The sequence below is a fragment of the Larimichthys crocea genome, chromosome III (genome assembly GCF_000972845.2).
Source record: "Larimichthys crocea isolate SSNF chromosome III, L_crocea_2.0, whole genome shotgun sequence".
NCBI classification, from domain to species: Eukaryota; Metazoa; Chordata; class Actinopteri; family Sciaenidae; genus Larimichthys; species Larimichthys crocea.
Genome location: NC_040013.1, coordinates 4096183 through 4106311, shown reverse-complemented (window position 1 = coordinate 4106311; position 10129 = coordinate 4096183).

Genomic DNA, 10129 nt, shown 5'->3' with positions numbered 1-10129 from the left:
ATATATACACACACACACACACACACTCACACACACACACACACACACACACGCACACACACACACACACACACCCTCTTCCTGCTCCCCAGGCCCTCTTTGGCTCACCTGCTCTTTATTGGCCATCTGCATGGATGCTTAATGCTAATCAATAACTCCCCTGTGTGCCAGCTCTGAGGTGGAGACGTCAATGCTACCTAACAGGGCTAGTGATCAACCTGCATCACTTCTGTCTGGGAGACACACACACACACACACACACACATACTACTACACACACAAACTGGAGCTCCCTGCAGGACCCTGTCTGTGTTATTCAGGTGTGTTTGTGCTTGCTGCTGTACCTGCCGCCCGCTGTGTAGGATTGCAGAGCCTGTTGTGAATGTGATGCACAGAGAGCTGCAGCGTTAGCAAACAGCAGAGACTGGTTATGTGAGAGACTGTCATGTCACCTGGGAGGGCCTGTTTGAGGGAGGGAGGATGGGGGAGAAAGTGGGAGACGGCGGGGGAATAAATGCTGATTACACTGCTCACTGTGAAACTGAAGCCGCAGATTCTCTCTGTTAGGTTTAGTCACTGAATCTGTGAAATAGTGTTTGAGTACTCGAGAATGCTTTTGTGTGTGTACACATTTCTTTGTATGTCAATATAGATATTTTGAAGCACTTAATCCCAGGTTACAATAAATACAGGGATTTGATTGTCACCTTTCTTTTATTACTGTACAAAGGGACACCAAGTTCACATTCATTAAGAACACTGGTTCGACCAGTATAATAGATCTAAAGGAGTGTTTTTTTTTCTTTTTTCCCAGGGGTGTGTCAGGTGCCTACTTACGGATCAAAAAAAGGGTTCAAGTGTTTCTCTATTGTTGGTTAAACCTCGAGCTAAGATTTGTGCTTTGTGTTTTCTCATGCTAAGCTTCTAAATTTACTTAAAGAGTCACCACAGTGTGTGTTTGCCAGGCGACTCCTGTGGCGACACACTACCTGCTTGTCTGGTTTGGCTGACCTGTTGTGTACTAGGACAACGGCTTGTACTCACACGTTTTCAATGTTGCGCAGACGGTTGCTGAACACCGGGTTATTGTTATGTACCTGAAGCTCTGGTGACTAGTTTTTTTTCGCCTTCTTAGACACGAAATGCCAGAATGAATTACAGTCTTAAATTACACGCCGCCCTATTATCTACCTAAGTAAGAATTTGTTGCTGTAATGTATCTGAATGAAACAATAAATTCACACCCAAACTAGAAGATTAACTGTTGTGCGTCATACAAAGCCAGAAGTGGAAAATAAGAGTTCTCCCGAACATGCCTGCTGCTTAGCCACAGCCGTGTGGGACACAGTGACAAAGAGGCCTTGGGATATTGGCTCCGGTCAAGATGTATGGTGCTGGACCTTTTCCTTCAATGGGCTCCTCTGCGTGGTAGCCATATTGGGAGGAAGAGTACTGTGTGGTCGCCTGAGAACTTATGTGTTTCCCAGCCAACGTGCATCTAAAGAATAACAATTTCACTAGCCATGAAGACCATCCATGGAGCCATGGGGGCCATGGCCAGAAAGCTCGGCCAAACACTTTCCTCTCATGCAGCTTTCTATGTACTCCTATAAATACATCTCCTATTTGTATAGAGGCGATATGCATCTTTGGGAAAATACCACAATGTTGACATAAGAGCACCCTCTACACCCCCTCCTCCTCCTCCTTAACTCCCCTCCCTCTCCAAACTCTTTCTACCCCTTGCTGAACCTTTCACTGCCTGAGAGAGAGAGGGAGAGAGAGAGAGGGAAGGAAAGAGAAATGAAGGGAGACTGGGAGTAAAAGAAGTGTCTCTTAGAGGCCTCCACGGTCTTTAAGCCACTATGGTATCCACCAGAGCCCTCACATACACTCGGCCTCTAAAGGGCTTTTGTCCTGTAAAGAGGGGGTTTGGCTAAATTGGGGGTGCTTGTGGATTGGCGGGTGGGATTGGGCTTGGTGTAGTATATTTGGCTCCCACGTCTCCATCACTGGAATGGTGAACTTTTTTTTTTTTTTTTTTTTAAGCTAGGGAATTGAGAGGTGGGGTATGGAGGGGCAAATGGGGGGGGGCTCTGTTTGGGTGTGTGGGGGGTGGGCTTGGGGTGGGGTAGGTGGAGGGGGTTTGGGGTTGGAAATCTTCCAAACAGTGCCTTTTTGCTTTCAAAGAAAGCTCCACTTGTGTAAATGTGCTCTTTGTCCCCTTGGCCTATTGTTTGAATAGCATTGTGGACTTTTTGTGGGAAGCTCACAGGGGCCTGGGGGGCCTAGGAGGCCAAAGAGGGACCGAGGGGGGCTTTGCCTGAATGACTTGGACCCAGGAGGAGTGGGACTGTGAAGGTACAATTAAGAAATGTTCATACATGCATACACACACACACACACACACACGGAGGGACGCAGCTACTTGAACGCTTGCAAACACTTGAAGAAAAACTGACAAATGAATATCAATTAAACGCGTCGCTATTGACTGCAGGAATTTGAAAGTAAAGATGAATTATTGGGCTTTAATCACAGCTCTATGGTTGCAATGAAGTAAACGTTAACAGAGACCACAGCAGAACTCTGGACGGTCCCATTGTTGTACCCTCCTGGATGATAGAAACAATATGAAAACAGTCTGCCTCCCTCCCCCTATAAAGGGATTTCTTGATAGAGCTGAGTGCCTGGACTCCCTCGCTGCAGCCAATTCATGACTTCCATCTGTCCTCACTCTCAAAAGATGCCAGCAGGTGGAAGAGAAGCACAAAGCATTTGCATGTTGAGGCCTTTTTTTTCCTGTCTTTACAGAGTCCATGGGTCAGTCAAGTAAAATGTTTACTCACGTTGTAAAATTATGAGGTCCAAGTATTAAAAATATTGACTCTGGTGATTTAATGGATCTGCAGCCTAGCAGAGAGGACCTAATATACTTTTAATTGCAGTGCTGAATTCCTGAATCAAGATGCTTTTGCACAATCCTAAAAACACACCAGGACCCAATTAAACAATGTGGTTGTAATGATACGACATTGGTGCAACAGGTGCATGAAGTTACACAGACCAGAAGCAGACTTAAATTCAAATCCAATGAGGATAATCCAGTGAGGATAAAGTAAGGCCTCGTAAATCTCTCCTTCCCATGTCAGGACAGTGTACCCCTCTGGTTTCTGTTACTCTCTGTGTTTGTCTCTTGTAAATCCCCGTTCCAGGTCGCATGGCCAAACCACCAACATTCCCTATGCTTCCCACAGTTGGTTAGCTACTCAAGTCTCTTCTGGACTCTCCTTTACTGTCATCAGCAGATATCCTGTGACCTCTCTTTTCCACCGAAACCCCCTCCTCCTCCTCCTCCTCCTCCCCCAAAGAGCAGCACTCAGGCTTTCTGCTGGAAGGTGATTGAGCATGGCACCCTGCTCCAGCCCTGTCCTGCTTTGTCTGGGGACGTGTGCCTGTGTCAGGAACCACAATTAGTGGGGCGCGTCCCCTACCATTAATCACAGAACAGTCCTGGATCTCAGCGCAGGCTGAGTACCCCCACAGTCGAACGCTCACTGACAATTTGCTCAGCATCCACATGTTGGCGGCCATAAAAAATTCAACACAACCGTATAAGATTCGACATGTTTTGTTTGGTTATCATTAGTTAGCGATTAATTTATCCAGACGTGTCACCAGATGAGCCGATCAGCTATTAATACCTACACCTGTACTGCTTCATTTCATGTGTCTTTCTTTTGGAGACTTCACTTTAGATGAACTCCGCAACTCATCTCGATAACCCTTTACAGTGAAGGCGTTAGGTTACGTGCATGTTGCAGACAGAGGGCAAACACGAGCCTGACCTTGTGAGAGAAAAAACACACACACACACACACAGCCTCAATTCCCTTTTCACTCAGAGTATTCAGATCAATACTGTGGCAGGATGTTAAATATTTGTCATCAGACGATCACACATTGATGAAACAAATCAATGGCTGATAGGAGGGAATGAGACAAGGCGGTGTGCTTGCTTACCTTGCTCCTAAGGGATGGGGAGGGGAAAAGAGGAGGGAAGATGGAGGGAGATGAAGATTTGTGGCTCTCCTGGGCTCAGATTTTCCTCTTGGGGACTATCTGATTTTTTTTTTCTTGCTCTTTTTTTTTCATGGATGTGGGGACAACCAAGAGGAAAAAGATGAGGGGGCTTGGGGATGTGTGTGTGTGTGTGTGTGTGTGTGTGTGTGTGTGTGTGTGAAGAGATCCCCCTTGTGAAAATGCAGAGAACCGCTGTCAAATTGAGCTCTTTGTACTTCATCGGGTAGCTTGGCTGTCTATTTGCCCACCATTCCTTCTTTGCCTCCATGTATGAATACATAACACATAACACACGCATAATGCTCACAAACGTAAACATATGTGCTGAAGCACAGACACACTCTATCTCCTTCTTTTTCACACACACACACACACACACATACACACACACTACTCTGTATGCTCCTCTTTCTCTCACTGTCTTTATTTAACGCATAATGAATTTTGTGCCTGGTCTCTTTCGATCTCTCTCTCTCTCTCTCTCTCTCTCTCTCAGTCTCTCTGTCTCTCTGTTCCCCATGCTTTATAAAAACAGAGGAATGAAAAGCAGCCAGATGGTAGCTCAGGCCTAATATAAAATCAATACGCTGCCTCCAAGAGAACTGAAGGGAGGGAGATGAAGAAGGGTTGGTGGAAAAAAAAAAAAAGAATGCTCAAACACCACAAATGCCAAAATAGAGTTCTTTGGTCTCTCCTTTTTTTTCTCCTCCTCACCCCTCTCTCTTTCTCCCTCGCTCTGTCTTTCTCAAATATGAACACACACACACACACACACACACATTTCTCCAGTGTGCTTCAACCACGCTCTCCAGCTTTGAGGAGACCTGGACCTCCGAACTTCCCCACCTACTGCTTCACAAGGCACCTCTAAAAAAGGAAGAGGCAAGAGGAGCTACTTGTGTGTGTGTGTGAATGTGTGTGAGTCAATGCAAACACACACACACACACACACACACACACACACACACACACACACACATAAGAATGTCAGGACATCTCATTGGGCCGCAAATTGAGAGAGAGGAGGAGGACATGGTAGAGATAGCCTTTGAAGAGGGCCATTGAGAAGTCATTAGGCTAATGATAATTGGCGCGGTGAATAAGCAAAGAGAGAATATATGTGTGTGTATGTGTGTATAGTGAGGGGGTGGTGGGGTGGTGGGGGTAGGTGATATGTTACAAGTTAATTTGATTGACAGCCACATGTTGGCTGGTGATACGTGTGAACCTGGATGCACTTTTGGATGTGCTTATTTCACGTGAGGGAGGAGAACGATCGGATGTGACGGAAAGAGAAGGAAGAAGAGGAAGTGTGTGTTGTGTGTGTGTGTGTGTGTGTGTGTGTGTGTGTGTGTGTGTCAGCCGCTCCACTCCGTGTGTGAGGAGCAGTAAAGCCTGTCCCCCGGTGACTGGGCCTGCTTGCTGGGTGACAGATAGCCCAGGGAGAGAGGGGACACCAGGCTGTTTAGCTGATAATTAAGGGGGTTTTATCTTAATTTGAGCTGTTACTCTCTATCCTCTCCTGTGATTTATGAGTCTCTGGCCCAGCCCTGCTCCCTTGCTCTGCCCCTTAGCACTGGGAACAAGACAAAGCAAAACCTCTTCCCTCTGCACACATATAACACACACTCGTACTCAGTGGCGGAGATCCATTACTTGAGTAAAAGTACTAATATCACATTACAAGTTGATTTCCTGCACTGAAAATGTTCCATAAATAAAAAGTATGTGAGTGTAATCAGGAAAACGTACTTCAGATCTTACAAGCAGGAGTGCTCAATGCAGAAAAATGGCCCTGTGACTGTTATACGATTTTATATTACATCATTAGATCATTATTTCTCATGCATTGATGTAAAAATCAGGATTTTACTGTTCTAGCTTAATTACCAAAAGTTCCTGTAAGATTCTAAAGCATTCTACGTATTCATTTTATGTTTTAATCACTTTTTATTGCTAATGGGTGACATGGTTGTAATGTAACTTTAAAAATGAGCCTTTCTACGACTATGCCTATAACAGCATGTGGACTGATTTATGTGTACGGGATCCGGGACAAACTTTCTGGGGAAATCTGAAGGAGGTGACGTTTTAAGGTGAATAACTAATGATTGGTTTCTGCTAGCCGAGAGCGATGCAAGGCAGGGGTCGGTGAAGTAACTGTAACCGAGCAAAGCTGAGGTCGGTCGGTCGGCCGGCTGGCTGTGGCTTTGCTGTGCGGTGTGAGTCTGCCGTTGCTAAGTGGCTTAATGGCAAGCTGGTTAGTATGATGGAGCCAGTGCCTCAAATATAATATAAGGACATTAAAAGTAATGATATTCTAAATATGATTTATTTCCCAACTTCTCATAGTTCAGTCTCGGTGGTACGTTACAGGATGATGCTCGCTCGGGCCTAAGGAATGAGTGAGTGCGAGCAACAGGATGCTGACTGCGGTTCACTTAACGCCATTATCAACAAGGATTTTCTGATTACATACAGAACCTTTATTTTGTACTTCATTATGGATTAACCTGCTGTTTTCTTGGTTATAAATAGTGACACATGCCATTAAAATGAAAGAGTCCTAACCCCCTGTGCTGACACTACGAAATGTTTGGCATCCATGCATTAAAATGACATGAAACAATGATCAAAATGAATTGTTTCGGCTGTGCATCTGTACACCGTTGCATAATTGAATTATCTAATTTTCATTTGTAAAGTAATTAGTAACTAAACAAATGTCGAATAAATGTAGCAGAGTAAAAAGTTTCCCTCTGAAATTCAGTTTTATTTTGTGTAGTATGGTGCCAAATCATAACAGAAGTTATCTCATGACATTCTCCGTATGAAGCAGGTCTAGACTGTACTCAGAGACCCAACAACTCCCACCATGAGCAAGCACTTAGCGACAGTGGAGAAGAAAGATTTAAGAGAGTTTAACTTCAGAAAGTTCAAGCAGAACCCGGCTAATGGTGGAGAGGGTTGGGGGAGAAAGAGAGAGACAGACATGAGAAATGAAAAGTAAAGCATCTCAAACTTGACTAATTGTACTTAATTACATTCTGCCACTGCTCTCACATCACACATGTACAAGTAGGCGCACATTGTCACTGTGCACACGCTGAAGAAGTGACACACAAGCTGATAATTATACAAGGCACAAGGAATATGTTTGTAGTAGCACAGTGTGCACGATATCAGCGCACCGGCTGATTGATATCTGCCTGCAGTGCTGCAGCAGCTCTCACTTCTGCCCTTTATTCTCCCCAGCCAAGTTTTGTTGGTAATGAATCATATAAAAAAAAGGGGCTGAAGCTTTTAACCTCTCACCGGCTGGCCCAGGAGAGACTGATACACAGCGGCGCAGGATTGAGTTCCTGTGAGGTGGAGTGACCGCAGGCAAGAGTTAACTCGATCTTCAGCTGGGTGGGGTACAGGGTGAAGAGGAGGCAGGGGTGGAGGAGTGTGGTGGGATGGGGGGGGTGGGGTTAGTACAGGCAAACAATGCAAGCCACTGTTCTCAACCTATCACCCCCTGGGGTCACAGAGGAGAAGACATGCTAGTGCAACCTCATCTCTTCCAGTCACCTCTCACATAAAGGCCGGGGATTTCTCCAGCGCCCCGGCTCGGATGTTGTTTTTACCCAGATTGTGGGTAGGTCTTTTGGCCAGGCGTGTTCCAGGCTGCGCGGTAATAATCCCACAGGTATTTGGCTGGAGGGAGGGACCTTCACACCTCTGTCAAAATGGTGTAAGGACAAGAAGAGCGTGGGCATTCTTGCGGTGTGTGTGTGTGTGTGTGTGTGTGCGCGAAGCCAAGACGTCACTCTCTCCTCTGGCTTTCACGTCGCGTTGTGTTTGCTTCTTTTCCTGTTAGTCTACATTCAGGAGATATTTATGCCGTGTGGTGCAACTGTTTAACACAGTCGCAGTCTTTCTAGGACTGCTGTCAGTATAACAGAGAAGTAAAACAGCCAACAAAGGGAGTTGCTCTGTGAAGGAATTTAGAGATGTTCTGCTCTCTGTAGACCAAAACTCTGACAAAAGGCAAGAAATGACAAAAGCCCACTTTAAGTCAGAGGACGTGTATGTGCTTGTGTATGAGACTGTGTGATGAGATGTACAATAGGAATAGGTGTTCACTGCTGGAAGTTCTCCCACTGACCCCTGACCCTTGGTGAGTCAGAAACCTGTTTGTGTTTCCAGAAAGGACCTCCTCTTGCTCTTATCTCTTCCCTGGTTTGGGGGGAGGGAGGGCTACAGGGGAAGTAGTGGTTTTCAGCCAAAAGGCACAGAGTCTTCCCAAGGCATGAAACCTCATCTGTCCCCTCCTCCTTCATCCATCCAGGCTCTTAACTTTCACCCCTGACCCTGTCACACCCTCCTCTGGGCTCCAGCAACAACAAAAGGGGGGGAGATTAGGGAAATCGACAGGCTAGAGGGGATTACTGTAGCCCTTTTCATCTCGGGCAGCGCTCACAGTTGACACAGTCTGTTAGCAGTACTTCAACTTAATCTGAGTGCAGTTTACTTTTTTAGTTTGTGTACTTATGTTTGCCACGGTTTGCACATAGACTTAATCGTCGCATTCGTGCCGCGCACTATCCGTACACATCGTGTAGATTAATAAACACGCACAGCCACATGCGGCACACATGTGACCGAGTGGCTCCGCTGAAAGGAAACGTTGACATGTATTTGCTACTTTCTGTCAACATCAGAGGCCGTCTCTGATGAGCAGTGTGCTGACTCTGTAGGGACAGGAAGTGGAGAGCCCCAACAGGAAGCCAGTGCATTGAGTGACAGGTGGCTGAGAGAGTATGCAACTCATGCATGAACAGAACTTTGATATGTTGTTACTGGAAACTCGGTTATATAAGTTAAAAATGGTTTGACTCAATTCTCCCGTGCTGAAGGACAACATCCACACTCTGCACACCTGTGCCCCTTAATTCCACTTAAATCCTTCTTCCGTCCACCTCTCCTTTTCTGTATCCTTTTTCTTTTCTCCTTTTAGCCTTGAGACGTGCCCCTGAATCGCCTTGGTCCTCAGAGTCTGGCAGCAAGTCAAAAGTATGCGCTCAACCCTCTAGAAGCACGTCTGCTAACCGTTAAGCCGTTTAGCTCCTAATACCAACAACAAACACTCTTTCTGTGCTGGCCCTGGGCATAGAGCACAGTGAGCTGCCTGTGAGAGAGGTCAGACAACTCTATAATCGGACTCTACCCATCTGCCCTCTGCTCTCCCACACTGAGCAGCAGGTTGGGCTCCTCGGCAGGGGACTAAGTGGGACATGGGGACACAGATGCCCATTGACACTGCACCATTCATGGAGCTTAAGCCCCGGCATAGCCACCCAGTGATCTCACAATGAGCAAATAATTTAATGATGTGGTATTTGTGTGCTTTGCTCCCGTGTGTGCGTACTGTATGTGTGTAGCACTTGTGAGTGGGAGTGAATGTGTGAGAGTCGGTGTTATGAACATGCATAATTGTGTGTGGAGAGGTGTGTGTGTGGAGAGGTGTGTGTGTGTGTATGCCTGTATATTTATGAAGTGCTAGTTCAGACATTTAATTTGCCACAGCCTAGTGAATGTGCAGAGAGGCGTCTCAGTAGATGTGTGCTGTCACCCCCCCCCTCCTCCTCCTCCCCAGCATTCCTTATCCTCCACAAGTCTCCCACCCTTATTCTCTCTAGTCGTCTTCCACGCTCCCTCCCTCAACCCTGCCCCCACTCCCCTGTTCCTGCACCCCATGCTGGGGCTAATTTTAGAGCTTCTTCCCTGGATCCCAGCATCCAGCTGGAGGTGTCTCTCCACCCCTGCCTAGCTGAGGAGCATCTCTCATGGATGTGCTCCACCGAGCGCTCCAATGCTCCCCCGGGGGCATGTAAAAGGTGCGCTGGAGGGGAGGGAAGGTGGAGCATTCGGGGGGGTGGAGGCAGGTTAGCTCAGAGCTCTATGCTCTTTAACCACACCAAGGTGCCATGGTAACAAGAATCTACCTCTCTGATGGGTGATTTTCTCATTCTTTTTCCATTGTTTTTGTTTTTCCGCTCTC